Below are 16,007 nucleotides of genomic sequence, written 5' to 3'. Positions count from 1 at the left end.
GCTAACTCCCCTCTCCATGCCCTAAAAAAACTCTATTCCATGTTGAAAAAAAATAGAAGGCCATTTAAGTAGTAGGCAATTTAGACCCTATTTTTAAAAAAGATGAAAAACAAGAAAAGAAAGAAAATGTTCATGTCTTAAGTTTGAAAAAGAATTATCCTTTGTTCAAACAAATATAGTGTTGATGGTTTAGCTTTCTAGTACTTAGGAGGGAAACAATAAGTAAAAGAGTTTGTATTTTAAGCTTTCAAGTTAGATACATTAACTTAAATTCTTTTATTCTTTAGAAATCACATAATTAAGAAGATTGAGACAGAAAATGAAGGGAAAACAAATGGACTGAGAAGTTGGAATAAAGACAGTGCAAATGAAGATTTTAGTTTTGAGGACCTGGACATACATTTCCAGGAATTAAACATGGATTGATGAATTCCAGAGACACCTTTGTCATTTTTCATGGACCTACAGCTCTAATGGTGCCTTCAAGACACAGGATTGCTTTATGCCTCTGGGCAACAGTGTTGCTAACAGGCTTTCTTTAGATTCTGCCCAGAAGGAGAAGAGAAGAGAGAAGAACAGGACAGACATCAGAGGTAGAAAAATGCTACAGTTGCAGCACAACACCAGAAATGGAGAGGCTTTGGGGTATCCACACAGAACTAATTCTCTCTCACCATCTTTGCACAACAACACTAAAATCAATGGAGCTTAGCACTTCACTGTTCAGGAGCCTTCAAGCACAAAACACAGTTCTGTTCTTACTCTCAGTGCCATCCAAACAATCAGACTGCAACTTCATTTCAGATTTCTATTCTCATTCAAGCCTGTGCCACATCTCAACATGGAAGTGTGAATTGGCTAGGTTCGTTAGTACCCTACAAAGACAAAGTATTGGTTTCTTTCAGGAATAGAAAACAAAAAAATGAAAACAGGCAGGTCTTCCCGTTTTGTACCTGACATGGGTAAGTACTAAAATTGTTTTCTTCAAAAAAGTTATATTTGATGATTTCATTCTAATGTTTTCATTAATAATATTGTAATTATTAAAAACTTCTTAATATAAAAAGCCTCGAGGAATGACTATGTTTCATATTAAACTTAACTGTGGCTAACTCAAAATGACAGGTCATTTCAGTGTTATGAATGCTGGGATTCCAAGCTTTCCTTCTTCATGGAGATTTTATAAATTTTGAAGTTATGAAATGTATAAACATGACATTTTATATTCCATGCTTAATCTCCTGTGAGGATGAAGTTGATTGGTAAGGGTAATTGAGAGTTTCTAGAAGGTTTCTTCAGTATTCACTCTTAAAAATTAAACATTGAAATAGAACTGTTGTAATTACAGTGATAAACTTAGTGAAATTGTTTTAGCATTTACTTAGATTGTCTAATTTGTGTGTGTGTGTGTGTCTTACATTTGTCATCCAAATCCAACAGCAAGCTGTTTTGTGATAGTTGTTACTTAAACCTGATTCTAGTTCAGTTGTCTTTGATAAAGGGTTTGGCCTTTTTCTTTTGTGGTCAATAAGAAAGGTTCAAGATTATGTGATAGTGATCATTATAACTCTGGAAAGAGAGGCATAAAGAGAAAGATGCTAATGAGATTTTAGAAAGTTCCAGGGTTTTTATATGAGTATATGTTGCTCTTAGGTTATTTGTTTGATATATTCCAATAGGCTTTTAGTCAGTATTTTTAGAACATTTCATAATAATGCCATAGGTTATTTATTTCTTGATCTTTATAATCTGGAGGTCACTTAATTTTGAAAGCTTTAAAATACTATTATGAGTTAGGTCGATGAATGGGAATAAATTCATAATTTTTTATGTTGTAAGAAAGCATGTGTAGATATTTTATGTATACATTTGGTAACTCTTAAATATATAATAGTATTTTAGGTTGTTTAACTTCTATTACATAGTAATTTGAACAATAGGAGTATGATTGTTGTTTGCCTTACATGTTCAAGGCCCTCAGTTTGATACCTTGTACTGCAAAAAAAGAAAGATTGTTATTATTGAAATTTTCATAGAGAATGGCAAGAGTTTGATGTAGATAGTGTAGTCTGAATCTGAATCCTTGCTCTGCTACTTTCTGTAGCAGGAACATGCATGGGTATTTGCCTTTCTTGCCTATGTCCTCCCTGCAAGAGGAACGACGGGAATTAGTCATGTCCAGCTTATGTCTGCTTAAAAAGAACATGGAGAAAGGTTCAGTGCTTTGCACCTAGTGAGACTAGACAATTGTCTCACAGTTAGTACATAAAGAAGCTCAATTGTTAGGGAGTAAGTTTTTTTTTTTCTCCAGTTATTTTTTTTTTAATTATCATAAAGCTGATACGCAAGAATATTCTGTGAGATCAAAACTTCTCACAAGTTTAAAAAGTTCTTAGATTTTAGATTCTTAGATTTAAGATTTAAGACCTGTACTATTACAGGTCTTAACAGCAGGCGGAGTATTAGTAATAATATTATTATAAAGTAATATCCTAATAGTTGGAATATAATAATCCTTATAAAAAAAATCCCTGGTTATTCTAAGTCATTCATTGTCCTTGTGAGATAATATTTACTCTCATCTCCATGCTGCAGAACTAATAACAACTAATGATGAAAGAAAATTCCCTTTGTATATATATTTTTGGGTATTTTTGTGGACTACTTTTTGAAATATGTCTAATTATAACAGTAGTATAATAGTTTAAGAGGTTGGAACGCAAACTGACTGTAGTTAAATTACAATTTGGTCATTCACCAGCTGTCAGACTTAAATTAGTAATCAGTAAAAGTTGGAGGTGATAGTATTTTTTCCCCATAGTGCTGTGAGAATTAATCTAATCCCCTGTAAACCTCTTGTGTTTTATTACTTACCAGGAACACGGGGTAGTAGTAGCCACTGTAATTGTTGTTTCATTAAAAAAAGTTTGTACAGTTGTGCAGAATGGAGCTTATCAAAGCTAAGTATGTGAAACTTCACATATCAAAATATTTATAATCAGATTTATCTTATAAAATTATAATTTTAAAAGAAGATAGAGAGTAGAATAAAAATACAATGGTATTGTTAGAAGTGATTTGAAATTCTATCAGATAACCAAAGAAACTAAAATTCATCTATTAAGGTGGCATATATACCACAATATATTCTATATTATGTTAAGAGACCATTCTTCTCAAATGTGATTTCTAAAATTAACTAAATCTGTTTTTATTGAGACAAATTAGTTTGGATTTGAATGTTCTTATTTTCCTTTTAGGCAATATGTCAATATTGAGCACACCCAGACACCCATAGCCTCTGTAAGGTATGTTGATATTGATAGCTTCTTTGTCTCAGGGGATATAAGAAATATAAGAGATCTCAAAGGTCTGTATTCTTGTTTATTTTAAGAAATAGATATGAATGTGTATGTGTGTGTGTGTGTGTGTGTGTGTGTGTGTGTGTGTGTGTGTGTGTGTGTTTGTGTGTGTATCTGAATTGATAACAATGTATTCTTTGGAAAGAATTTTGATTTTTCTCAGTCAAATCTATTCCTTTGTTCAAATTGGCTGGATTCCATTATCACAGGTATAGGGAAATTAGGAAACTACTGCTTGGTGTAAGTTAAAATGCATATTGAAGACATATGGAAGACCGTCTTAAATTAAGGACTCTGTTATCTCACAGAGATGAGGATTTCCTGATATTCCTTTTATTAGATATTTTCAAATACTACACCGAAAGGTCCCTATACCCTCCCTCCACCCTGCTCCCCTACCCACCCACTCCCATTTCTTGGCCCTGATGTTCCCCTGTACTGGGGCATATAAATTTTGCAAGACCAAGGGGCCTCTCTTCCCAATGATGGCCGACTAGGCCATCTTCTGCTACATATGCAGCTAGAGACACGAGCTCGGGGGTACTGGTTAGTTCATATTGTTGTTCCACCTATAGGGTGTCAGACCCCTTCAGCTCCTTGGGTACTTTCTCTAGCTTCTCAATTTGGGGCCCTGTGTTCCATCCTATAGCTGACTGTGAGCATCCACTTTTGTATTTGCCAGGCACTGCAAGCCTTATAAGAGAAGACCTATATCAGGGACCCTTCAGCAAAATCTTGCTGGCATATGCAGTAGTGTCTGGGTTTGGTGGCTGATTATGGGATGGATCCCCAGGTGGGGTAGTCTCTAGATAGTCCATCCTTTTGTCTTAGCTCCAAACTTTGTCTCTGCAACTCCTTTTATGCGTATTTTGTTCCCTATTCTAAGGAGGAATGAAGTATCCTCAGGTTGGTCTTACTTGTTGATTTTCTTGTGTTTTGCAATTTGTATCTTGGGTATTCTAAGTTTCTGGGCTAATATCCACTTATCAGTGAATGCATATCTAGTGACTTCTTTTGTGACTGGGTTACCTCACTAAGGATGATATCCTCCAGATACATCCATTTGCACCTGATATTTTCTATATTTTCTTATTGCTTGTTACAGGGAAATTTCTGGTATCCTGTGTCTTCAGACTTTCTGTTCTGTTCAAGTAACTCTCCTCCCTTAATGTAGGTAAACATACTAACTTTTGGATTGTGATAATTTTGTATCATTGATTTGAGTCATCTGTGCAGTCTGTTTTGTTTTTTTTTAATGAAATTTCAGGTTAATATGTGTACTACTTAGTAGTATTAGAAGCATTTATTTAGGATTTTTCTTTAATTCTTTTTTGGACAAGATAGCATTTTCTTTTTAAAGTGAGCTTTTCTCTTATGTGAAAATCCTAGAAAATTCTACTTTCCTAACTAGGTTTTATTTTTGTCTTAGGTAGTTGTGACTCAGCTCTGAAAGGGATTTATTGAATTTGAATGAATTGATTTTAACCTAGGGACAACTCACCTTCTAGTATATTATTCTTTTGTCTTGCTCATGTGAAGAGGCAGGAAAGCTTTGTTTGTTATGCTTTTCTTTGTTCTGAGATGCCCTCTAAGCCTGTGTTATTTCACTTACAAATCAATTTTACAATATTATAGTTGACTTGTAATTTAATACATAAAAGGAAACAATATATTTAAGTAATGTTCTTAACCAAAGCAAAATCTGGGGGTCTGAAATTAACATTTGGCTATATATTAAAAATCAGATGTTCATTGCTAGGCGTCAATCTCCAATTGATTTCTAGTGCGATAAAATTAAAAATAATATATGGAGGGTAAAGATATTTATACCAGAATTATAAACGTCTGTTTATAGTTTTTGTTTCATTTTCTCCTTTTACAGTCTGAACCTGGGATCTGAGTTGCCTGTTTTTCATTGTAAGAAATCAAAAACCATAGAAAACTGACTTTGCTGCTTTTAGATTGAGTCCATTTATCAGAAACGTTCCTGGAGCCATGCTTGGTCGCAGCATGCTTTTAATTCTAGCAGGTAAATATCTTTGAGTTCCTGGCCAGCCTACTCTACATAGAGAATTCCAGAGGATCCTGTCTTGAAAAAACAAACAAACAAACAAGCAAACAAACAAAACCAACCCAAAAACGTTAGCTTATATTATGTAGTGATGAGTATATTAGCTTATTCAAGATTTAATGCCTAAGTGATTAAAGAATAAATGTTATATAATTAAAATCCCATGAAAAAAATTCCATTACATGTTCTTAACAACTTTTTATACTTAGAGAAACAATTTAATTATTGTTATTATTATTTTTTGTTTTTAAAGGAAAAACAGTGGCTCTTACACGTAACCGGAGCATAGGTAGGTCACCTATTCGTCCTGGTGCTGGAGTGGCAGTAATAACAGAATAAAATCCTGAAAGGAAAAGCAGGTACACATGAGTTCTTAAAAGCCATAACATACCTATGGATGGCCTCTGGATGTTGCAAGTGGTGTAGGAGCTTTAGAAGTAAAAGCAGAATTAGAATAATGAGTTCTTTCAAGTTGAAGGCTTTAAGGAGGCTAGAGACTATATAGAGAATATCTGCTGTATTGTATGGATGTATCACCTTTCAATTAAAAGAAAACTTTGGTCTATAGGAAAGGGTAGAATAGAAGGTGGGGCATCCAGAAGGCAGAAAGAATTCTGGGATGGAGCTGGTTGTAAAGTAAGATTTACCCTGTACCCAGGTGTAGCACAGGCTGGCTGGGAATTCCCAATGTAGCCCATAGTGCCTGGAACTTACAGAGATCCATCTCTGCGTGTGAATTCAGGGTGAAAAACTCTTGTCATTTTTGTTTGTTTGTTTGTTTTTCAAGACAGGGTTTCACTGTATAGCCCTGGCTGTCCTGGAATTCACTCTGTAGACTAGGCTGGCCTCGAACTCAGAAATCCACCTGCCTCTGCCTCCCAAGTGCTGGGATTCAAGGTGTGCGCCACCACGCCCAGCAAAAAACTCTGTCTTAAGAGGGAAAAACATGGAAATTGATTTTTAATTAAAAAATATAGCCATTTCATTCAATAGGGGCTTAAAAATAGCCCTTACTCAGATGTAACAATATGCACAGTGTATGTAGCCACAGAAAAATGTCAAAATAATGAGCAGAATAAAAGAAAGAGAAAATAAATATCAAAGCCTCAAAGTAATGGAACAAACAATCCAAATGCCAAAGCAAACAAAACCCAAACCAAAAATCACACAAACAAAAAATTAAGTTAAGCATTATTCTCGTGCTGCACTTTAGTGACACTGAACTTCACCATGTGGCCAACATTGAAGACAAGGTAGAGAAGCGGTTTCAGATGTAATAGCCCATCAAGGCAAGTGTTGCAGTGCCTCTTTGGGGTCTTTGTAGGTTAAGCCTTCCCAAGGCCAAGGATTAGACAAGTTACAGGTTTTTGCTCAAAGTCTTTTAATTTAACTCACCTCCATTAAATATTCTTAGTGGCCGATCAGGACAAGTATTAATTTATAGTCTTGGACTTCTCCTGAAATGCTGAGCAGCTCTGAATGGGCTTCTGCCCTCTCAGAAGTCCTGCCTGTGCAATATTAGCAAGAGTGGAATCCCACACACCTCTGTGTCGAAACACACTTCCCCTGCCCACCTCGGTCCTCATCTTACCTATTCTCAAATCTTTCTGCTCCTAAGGAAATGAACATCTTGATGTACACCAATAATTTTGTAGCATAATAAATATAATATAATTAATATAATATAGAATATGTTTTCTAGCAACCTTGGTGCTTCGTCTTGGAAGCCCATAGCTCCCCTCCCCATTTTTCTGACATGTCCTACACACAGCAGTACTGACCTGGATATTGTATTCTTCCTCGGCTCTGAAATGGCCATTGAGCCAAATGTACTTAAAGCTTTGTTCATTTCCAAGTCTGCACTTTTGACACTAGTTGCAAATAGTGAATTTTCTTAGGTTCTCAGCCCGAAGCATTATAGAAGCTTTTATTGACCCTATACAGTTATGTCTAATAATGACCTGGTCCATCCCTTCAAACTTGAGAAACGAATAATTGCCGTTTAGAAGTTGCAGCAGTAGAATTATCTGACATGCTCTTTTGAAGAAAATTTTACAATTACATGTTTCAGATCATCCCTCTGAAACTCTAATATGGCATCATTTATCAAAGGCTTTATTAAGAGAGGAGTAGGGATCCTAAGTTCTGTCTGTGACATTTGGTTTAACTTAATTGTGGACAATACACTTCATATCCTGGATAAATCTTTCATTCCACACAATATAGATCAGGTGTCTTGAAGAGTCCACAGTAACTCATATTCCATAAGACTAGGAGCACGTATCTTCAAAGTTACCATAACCTCCTCTCTTTTATGCACTTTGGTAGCACACCACATCACCCCCAAAATATACCATTTGAAGACATCCTTGTGGTTCAGATTAATAATATCTATCATTATTCTATATGAAGGGATTCCGGGATGCATGATAAATAATTAGTGGAGTCCTTAGGGTCTGTTTTCCCCATGATTCAGCACTTGTTGATTGTTCTGAGAATTTGAATTTGTTTTGACCTTGATATTTTGGATATGTGAGGCTTATGTACAGACCTCATCAGCTACAGATACAACACTGGTGGCAAGCTCAGATCATGCTCCCTGAAGGTCATGTTTGTTATTGTCCAGTTGTACTGTCACATGATTCACAAGTGATTTCCTTACATGTTTTCTTTATACTTAGCTGGATCTCACCAGAATTTATGAAGATGGGCGGCAACATCCTTGCATTAAATGTAGTTCATCATGCTGCCTGTGGATACTTTTGGAATGGTGTCTTCTGTAAACATGCCTTTAAGCTGATTTCACATTATCTAACAATATTCAACATAGTTACTGAGCAGCAGAGAGTTACACGAAGTTTCCAAGCCAAATAATTGTTAGTCCCCATAAGGCTTTTTATTATGTGGAATTCATAGAATACACTTGATGGGCCTGTGGGATGCTTTTTGATAACTTATCGCTCTCTTCTGGCATAATATACAAAGCTTTTGATAGCTTCTCTCTGAAGAAGATTTAAGTCTACAGCAGGCTAATAGTGCAATATGTTGCCCACTGTATGATACTTTCAGCCAGTTCTTTCATGACTGTGTGCATATTCAAGACCCAATGGAGATCAGGTAAATAGAAGAGTCTACAGTAACTCATGCCGCACAAGATTACGAGCACACATCTTCAAAGGCTGCATAACCTCCTGTCCTTTACATACTTTGGTAACATACCACATCACCTCCAAAATATACCATTTGCAGACATCCCTGTTGTTCTGATTTATGAGGAGCATCTTCTGTCCAAATTAGTCAGATGCAACTCAGAAGTTCTCTATAAATCCCTTCCTGGAGAAGTCAATGCAGGTGACTCTGTCTTTAACATCCAAGTGGTGGGTCAACTGAGGCAGGCAGCCATTGGTAGTGAGTGCTTAGAGCTACTGACTGAGGTGACTCCAGATCAAATCTAATGGTAGCCAGCTATTATAGAAGTTGCTCAACAGACTTTCTTATTGAGGAAAAAACCCTAATTTGCTGGGGCTGGCATTTTGTGGAAAGTGGAAATCTATGAACTCTTTTAACTCCTTGGGACCATCAAGAAAGAGAAGAAAAGAGAGAAAATTCACATGTACACACAAATATACACACACATGCATACACACACATACTGAATGAACAAAATAAAGATCAGAATCCAATTACTCCATACATACAAATATACGTGCATACACACACACACACACACACACACACACACACGTACATGTATACAAACCTAAAGAAAGACATACGCATATTCACACATGGAATGGTGACAGCAAAGCTCCAACAGGCACATTCCACATACTCCAAACGTACATACTTAAGTACACACATTTGGTTGATAGTAGGAACAATGTTCCAATTCTCTTTCACACAAACTTTACACATACACACATAATCTAAGGATGGGAGAAACAATGTTGCAACCACACCTTAGCATTTTTTAATCCTTCCTTCCATCATTTATATATCCTAGCAAAATATTTCAAGCCATAAACAATTACAATGTGATTATGTTTCAGTTTTCCTCTAGTGAATGATTATGAAAAAACTATGTGTTTTCTAATACATTTACAAGGAATAACATTAGGTAGTGCAGGTAAAGAAAACAAATTATTCTAAAAGTTCCATGTCCATTCATAACCAAGCAACTTGTTATAGATTAACAAAGTGTATGAAAGCAAGGTGTAAAACTAGAGAAGCCCCAGTTGCTTGCCTTTTGGAAGAGCAAAGGAATAACAAAAGGAGACAGAAACTTTCAACATCTCTACAGTATATTATCTTCAGCAAGACTTGTGGATGATATGGGATCCACTTCAACGCTGATTTGGAAAGATAATGTGATGCTCTTGGGTTTGCTTTGTCTGGGTAGTATCAAGACAGCAGCACAGTGTTTCATGACAAATCTTCCACAATATGGATGACTGATAGCCAAGTAAATCATGAGAAACTCAAAGAGAACACAGCTACAGGGAACCCTCTTGCTTTTACCCCCTCCTCTCAGCCTGAGCTCTTTAGTTCACTTAAAAGACATTGAGGGTACTACACCCTTTCCTCCAGTCTTTTCTGCTTTTGTTCATTAGATAAGTGTGACTTGGTGGAGGGTTATATGTGTGTATGTGTGTGTGTGTGTGTGTGTGTGTGTGTGTGTGTGTGTGTGTGTTTGCGTGCACGCGTGCACAGACACATACAAACTCAGGAACACAAAAACACAATACATGTATGAACATATAAAAGCATACTGCATTACAGTCACATGTTTAGTTTCCCATTTCATGCTAATGGAAGAGGAAATAACCAGTACTATTGTAGAAAAAAAAAAGTAAACTTTTGTTGGATGGCAAAAGAACACAGTGAATTGAGGAGCTAGAGAGCTCTGGCAAAGTAGCAGACCTATGGGGGTCCTTGTCCTTGTAGCAAAGCCTGCTCAGCAGTTCCCCAGGCTGTGGAGTAAAGGCTTGTTTCCCCAGCAAGGACCAGCCCATTGCTCTCACCCACTGCTCCCCAGTTGATTCGAGGTAAACAGCTTTCTCCAAATGGAGTTCTCTTAACCACAGCTTGCCTCACTTCATGCACAATCAGCTCCGTAAACTAGAAAATCTTCATAACCAGGAGGCAAAATAAACCTTTCCTACCTGTACGGTGATTGTGCCAGGGATTTGTTTGGGTAACAGAAGGCTGATGAACTCATGGCCAAATGATTGTATGCATTATTTCTTATCAAAAATTATTCCATGGAAGGGCTGGGTCACATTATATATTTTTTCGTTCTTTGACTGATGAACATTTGGATATTTTCAAATTTGGGGCTGCTCTGAGGAATACTTCTAAGACCCTAATGTTCCCTAGTTTCTCTGTGCACACCCACTTGTCATTCTAGAATCACGGTGTCACCTGGAAACTGCCGTTCAACTTTCTGAAGAAATGTACATGACTTCTCACAGAGCTCTACTGTTTAATACCACCAGCGATATCTGAGGAACCTTATTCTTCTCAACTTTCCATGAAGCCAGTTTTAACTCAGTGTGGAAGAGTTTGGAATAAAAGCGGTGACTGAGTGCAGCAGACACAGAGCTTTAGACTATCATGAGCCTCGGTGGGTTGCACTGAGACAGGCCTGTTAACCTCAACATAGCTATGGGACTTCTGCTTGTGTGGGAAGCAACTATAAGCAGTCTGATATTCAAAATTTCTCAAAGACGAAATTCAAGCCCAAGCTCCATGGACCAGGATGACTAAGCCATGGGGAAAGAAGTTGCTTACACGCAATATAGATGAGAAGAAAAAGGGCTGCAGGGAAGAAAGGGTGAAATCTCCTGACCATCCAGTGGACTGTTACCATTCATCCAGGACAGAGAATAGACACAGCACACAGAATAGCACACAGCACAGAGAATAGAACAGCCAGAGCAGTCTGCTCCTGACCTTTATCTACCCCATCCCTTTTATTTCCTCCAAATGATTTTATTGTAGATAAATATTTTATTGCCTCTACAACCACCTGAAAACTTTGAGTTTGCAATTATAGTTGTTTTGTCCTTTTGTTCTATGGTCCTGTGTGAACATGCAAAAAGGTGGTGATCTTCATGCAATGTTCAATGGATACAGAGTGGTATTAACTTGAGTGGGCATAGTACTTTCTCATTTAAGTTGGCTATCATAATTGTTAAAGATGCTCCTTCCATGATCAAGTGAACACATGCATATATTCATGCATACACGTGCATGTGCACACACAGACAGAAATACACAGACACAGAGACAGACATACACACATTTTCACATGCAAGCAGCCACACCCACAAAACACCACATAGATACCCACATGTACAATATGCTCAATATGGGTACACAGATGCTCACTCATATACCTGGATATATGCATATATGTGCATGCAAGTGCACTTATACACACAGACAATATTGTACAAACAAAGACACACATGCCCAGGCATGCACTCATGTGTACATACAGACACACCCACACCCCCACCCACACCCCCACACACAAATAGTGGCTGCTACCCATATGGATACACCCACATGAAAACATAAAAACACACCAAAAATACAAGCACAAAACAAACACACACACACACACACACACACACACACACACACACACATCCACATACATCCGTCCATTTCCTAGAAAGGTCAGAGAGAATACTGGCTTGTTGCCATAATTTTTCTGCTGCAGGAGGAGGTGTTGGACCTCTGAGCTCTCTACAAGGTTCTTAGACTCATCCAGACTCTGCTGCCCTAGCTTGCACATAGGTTTCCCTTCCAGGCTGACATTCTCTGATCCTAAAGGTAAGTTGCAATCTCTACACAGCAAAGCTGGACCACATAAGAGCAAACCTTCAAGCCTCTAGCTAACTCCCAGTTGGCCCATTATAGTCTCCTCACAAAACCTTCCCCCAGCAACTTTTCAATGGATTGCATTGTATTAAACTATGAAAACGGCACCCAGGTCAGTGAGTAGGAGACTACTGAAGTTACCTCTAGAGCTTGTCTGAAACGCAGTACTGTAAAATATGAGGGGGGAATCTGAACTCATTTTATGTTTGGCCAGGGCTCTCCTTCTTGCAAGCTGCTTCCCACCTGTGAACTCACATAACCCCTGACCAGCAAATGACTCACTGGCCCCTGAACTCCCTCATTAAAAGTTGTATGTTACTTGGTAAGTACCTATATAGCACCCCATCTACCATAATGACATGTAGGTGATATGAGACTGAGTGATCTCTATCAATGGACTGCAGCTTCTAATATAGCATAGGGATTTGCTTGCTAATCATCCAGTTTCTTCCAAGAAACTAACTCCAAAGAAAGACATGTTAATGATGACAAGAATGAACAGTTAGATGGGATTTTAGGTTGGTGGCTGGATATGTAAGTGGATGTTAGTGTGTGTGTGTATGTGTGTGTGTGTGTGTGTGTGTGTGTGTTTACATAGGTGAGCTTACCTGATACTGCTTTGCCCAGAGGTCACAGATCTTCTCATGGGACTTCTCACAATCTCCTCACCTCCTCACAGGACTCTTGCAGCATATCTGCTCCTCTTGTAGGTTTCTGTTCTGTCATCTCAATGCATTCACATTGCCTTCTGCTTTCTTTCCATAGATGGCTGTGGAGGGTGCTGAATCACCAACAAAGAATTGTGAGCCTCAGCCAGCTTCCATCTGCCTCCTGTACTTCCAAGTACTGCTGCCAACTTTGGAAGGTTCATGGTTCGCAGACAGCATCAGACTAGAGCCGACAGTAGCCATGCCAGCATCTCCAAGAGGCAGGCCAAGTCCAGAGAAAATCCAACTTCTAAAAGATTCATACTACTTCTGAAAATTATGATACCAAAAGGATCTATGTACCTCCAAGTGCTAGATGTGGCTCCCACATGTGCTTAGCTGTCCATGGTAGTGTCATAACATCCGCAGGTAGAGCCCAAACATCATCTGAAGGAGGACAGAAGATATCCCTCATTCAAAACCATATTCCATCCATGGGTCCCATAGAAACCAGTTCTGTAAAGTCCCTGCCAGAGCCCCAGAGGCCCTGGAATGCCCAACATCCTCTCAGGGTGTAAAACGTTTTTCTATTTAGAGGCTCCTGAGGCTGCAGGACAATGTTAGAAGGGGTTCACAGTTTTTCACACTTAGAAAAATTAAGTCTAACAAGAAAAACTCCAAGTCCACAAAGAAGGCTGCTTGCTAAGAGGCAGACAGACTAGAACCTCACTATGGTTCAAAGACAAAGAAGACAGAATTGGTACCTCCCATGTGCCTAAGTCCTGGACAGGGGTTGGTCTTCTAAATCAGTGTACAATATGCACTAAGAGAATATGATAAGGGAAGGCAAGGGGTTTTGCAGCATATAGCTTTATTAAGGCCTTATATTAGCTTTCTGCTATTCCTTACAATGCCTTTAATAAGAAGCTAGCCATGGTCAGCCTAGGACAAATATTCTCCAGATCTCTGGACTTTTTCTTCCCAAAGCCTGTCCTTTGGTCCGGAGGCCTGATAATAGGGGTAGTGGATAATGTCAGGCGTTATATGTATTTCTAAAAGAGTGTGATAGTTGCCTTTGCAATACACAAAATACATAGAAAGACAGACATATGCCCATGAAGTACCCAAAACGTTCAGAAGTGGGTGACAGATTGCCTCGCAGTGACTTATGCATCCAAATGAGGTCTATAGCTTCCCAGGCAGTACTGGCAGTGGGCAAAAGAGGGACATGGATCTCTTGATATACAGAAAGCACGTAGAAGAGGTCTACATAGTCACATGTCTCACTCAAGGACTCCAGAAAATGCCAATATATGCCAATGTAGTCTCTAAGACATCTAAAAGAGGTGATAGATCTCAAACAACACAGAAGAGATGGATACATCTCCATGCAGTATCCAAAGCATCCAGAAGAGGGAGAAAAAGGCACGTGCAGTGTGTAAAGCATCAAAGGTAAAAGAGTCCACTGCATTACCAAGAGAAACTAGAAGAGGGCGACAGAGCATCATGCAGTACTCAAATCATACAGAGCAGAACAAAACCTTCTCACATAGTCCCTTCTAGTTGTCTCCTTAAGTATATAATCACAAGTGACCTTGTATAGTTGAGTGGTATAGGGCCAGGAGAGACCATGCTGAGTTCCAAGTAGTGGTCTGAGTAAGAGGGAATGTTTGAAATCCACTGATGCCCCTAAAAGCAGGGCAGCTCTCCTCAAGCTGGGGTCCCATTTCCAACTACTGTGGCTAGACATGTGTTTCAGGCCATACTGCAATCCTACTGGATCTGGATGGCTTAAGTTAGCCCAGCCATGCTGTGCTTGGAGTACAATGTCAGCTAATATCTGATGTGATACAAGTAGGTCCTGGAGTCTCTAGTGCTTAGCACCACCAAACTGTGATTTCCTGTGTCCAAGACACAAGATGTACCTCGATGTCTGAGACCTGGGTGTATGTTCATGGGTGTATATAGTTTCTTTCCCTGTTTTTGCAATCAGACATCCATGGAACTTAATGAAATCTGCTAAGGATGCAGTTCAGCAAAAGCCTACAGACAAGGACTGCTCACAGAGGACCAATTGTATGTGTACATGTGTGTGTGTCCCTATGGGTACTGGGAGTCTGGAGTCTATAGTGGGGCCTGTTTGGAGGTGATGCTGGCGCCATGGGCAGGGAGTCCCACTTTAAGCAACACTGCTTTTAGTCCATGTGGTCACCTTGGTGACACATTGAAATTCTATGGCGAGTTTATATATAGCCATCCTGAAGTTGAGTCTCCTTCCTGGAAATACTATTTATTTACTCTGGGCATATGTGGCAATAAAAACTCATGACTGAGAATCTGTGTTCCAAAGATATAAAAAAGGTGGTAACAGGTTTCAGGTGGGCCAAGACCTGTGACACAGACTTCCTGGGAACTTTTTAGAGGGGTAGTCTTTTCCTCCAGGCCCATGAGGGAGTTCTTGAAGCCCTGGATCCCTTACTAGGGAACCCCCACCTCTGCTGAGCTGGGGTCAGGATACTAAGTTTAATAAGCACCAGAAGGTCCCAGTATATAGGAGGTAGGATGTGGCAGCCACTGCATGGGGGCAGTCTAGGACATAGCCTGAATTCACTTGATTCTTGAGGCCTGTTTCATGGAGTAACTTCAGTGACTAGAAGAATTGGTCAGATTTATTCCCTGTACTCAAAGCAGAAAGAAAACGATGAAAGTCCTCCCATGCAATATGAAAAGCATCCAGAAGAGGGTGGTAGATCCTCAGTACCCAAAGTATCCACAGGATGGAATAAGGCAGATGTCCATGCAGTATCAAAGGCATCCAGAGAGCATCTTAAACTAAATGTTTCAGTTATGATGTAGCCCTAGGAACAAAGATGAGGAGTCTGCCTCTTGAAACCCTCTTTTGAGAGTCAGAGTGAAATTAAGGAGCTAGGAGCTCCTAGCACAGCAGCTGTAGCCTTGACAATTCCTGCCTCGCTGCCAAACAAACTGCTCCACAGAAACACTAAACTCCTGAATCCCATTGCTGGAAGATGCAGCTCA

The 16,007-nt window shown here is 38.9% G+C and overlaps 1 long non-coding RNA gene across 1 annotated transcript; it reads left to right on the top strand.

Moving 5' to 3' along the window:
• Positions 1-451: 451 nt before the first annotated feature.
• On the top strand, positions 452-5,329 carry LOC115064063. The gene is made up of 4 exons (XR_003843931.1): positions 452-962; positions 3,261-3,308; positions 4,468-4,532; positions 5,245-5,329. It is a non-coding gene; the product is annotated as an uncharacterized LOC115064063 (long non-coding RNA).
• Positions 5,330-16,007: the final 10,678 nt, after the last annotated feature.

The sequence above is a fragment of the Mus pahari genome, chromosome 5 (genome assembly GCF_900095145.1).
Source record: "Mus pahari chromosome 5, PAHARI_EIJ_v1.1, whole genome shotgun sequence".
In the NCBI taxonomy this organism is placed as follows: Eukaryota; Metazoa; Chordata; class Mammalia; order Rodentia; family Muridae; genus Mus; species Mus pahari.
The sequence above is the reverse complement of the archived record's forward strand: the minus strand, read 5'-3'. Positions and strand labels throughout refer to the sequence as shown.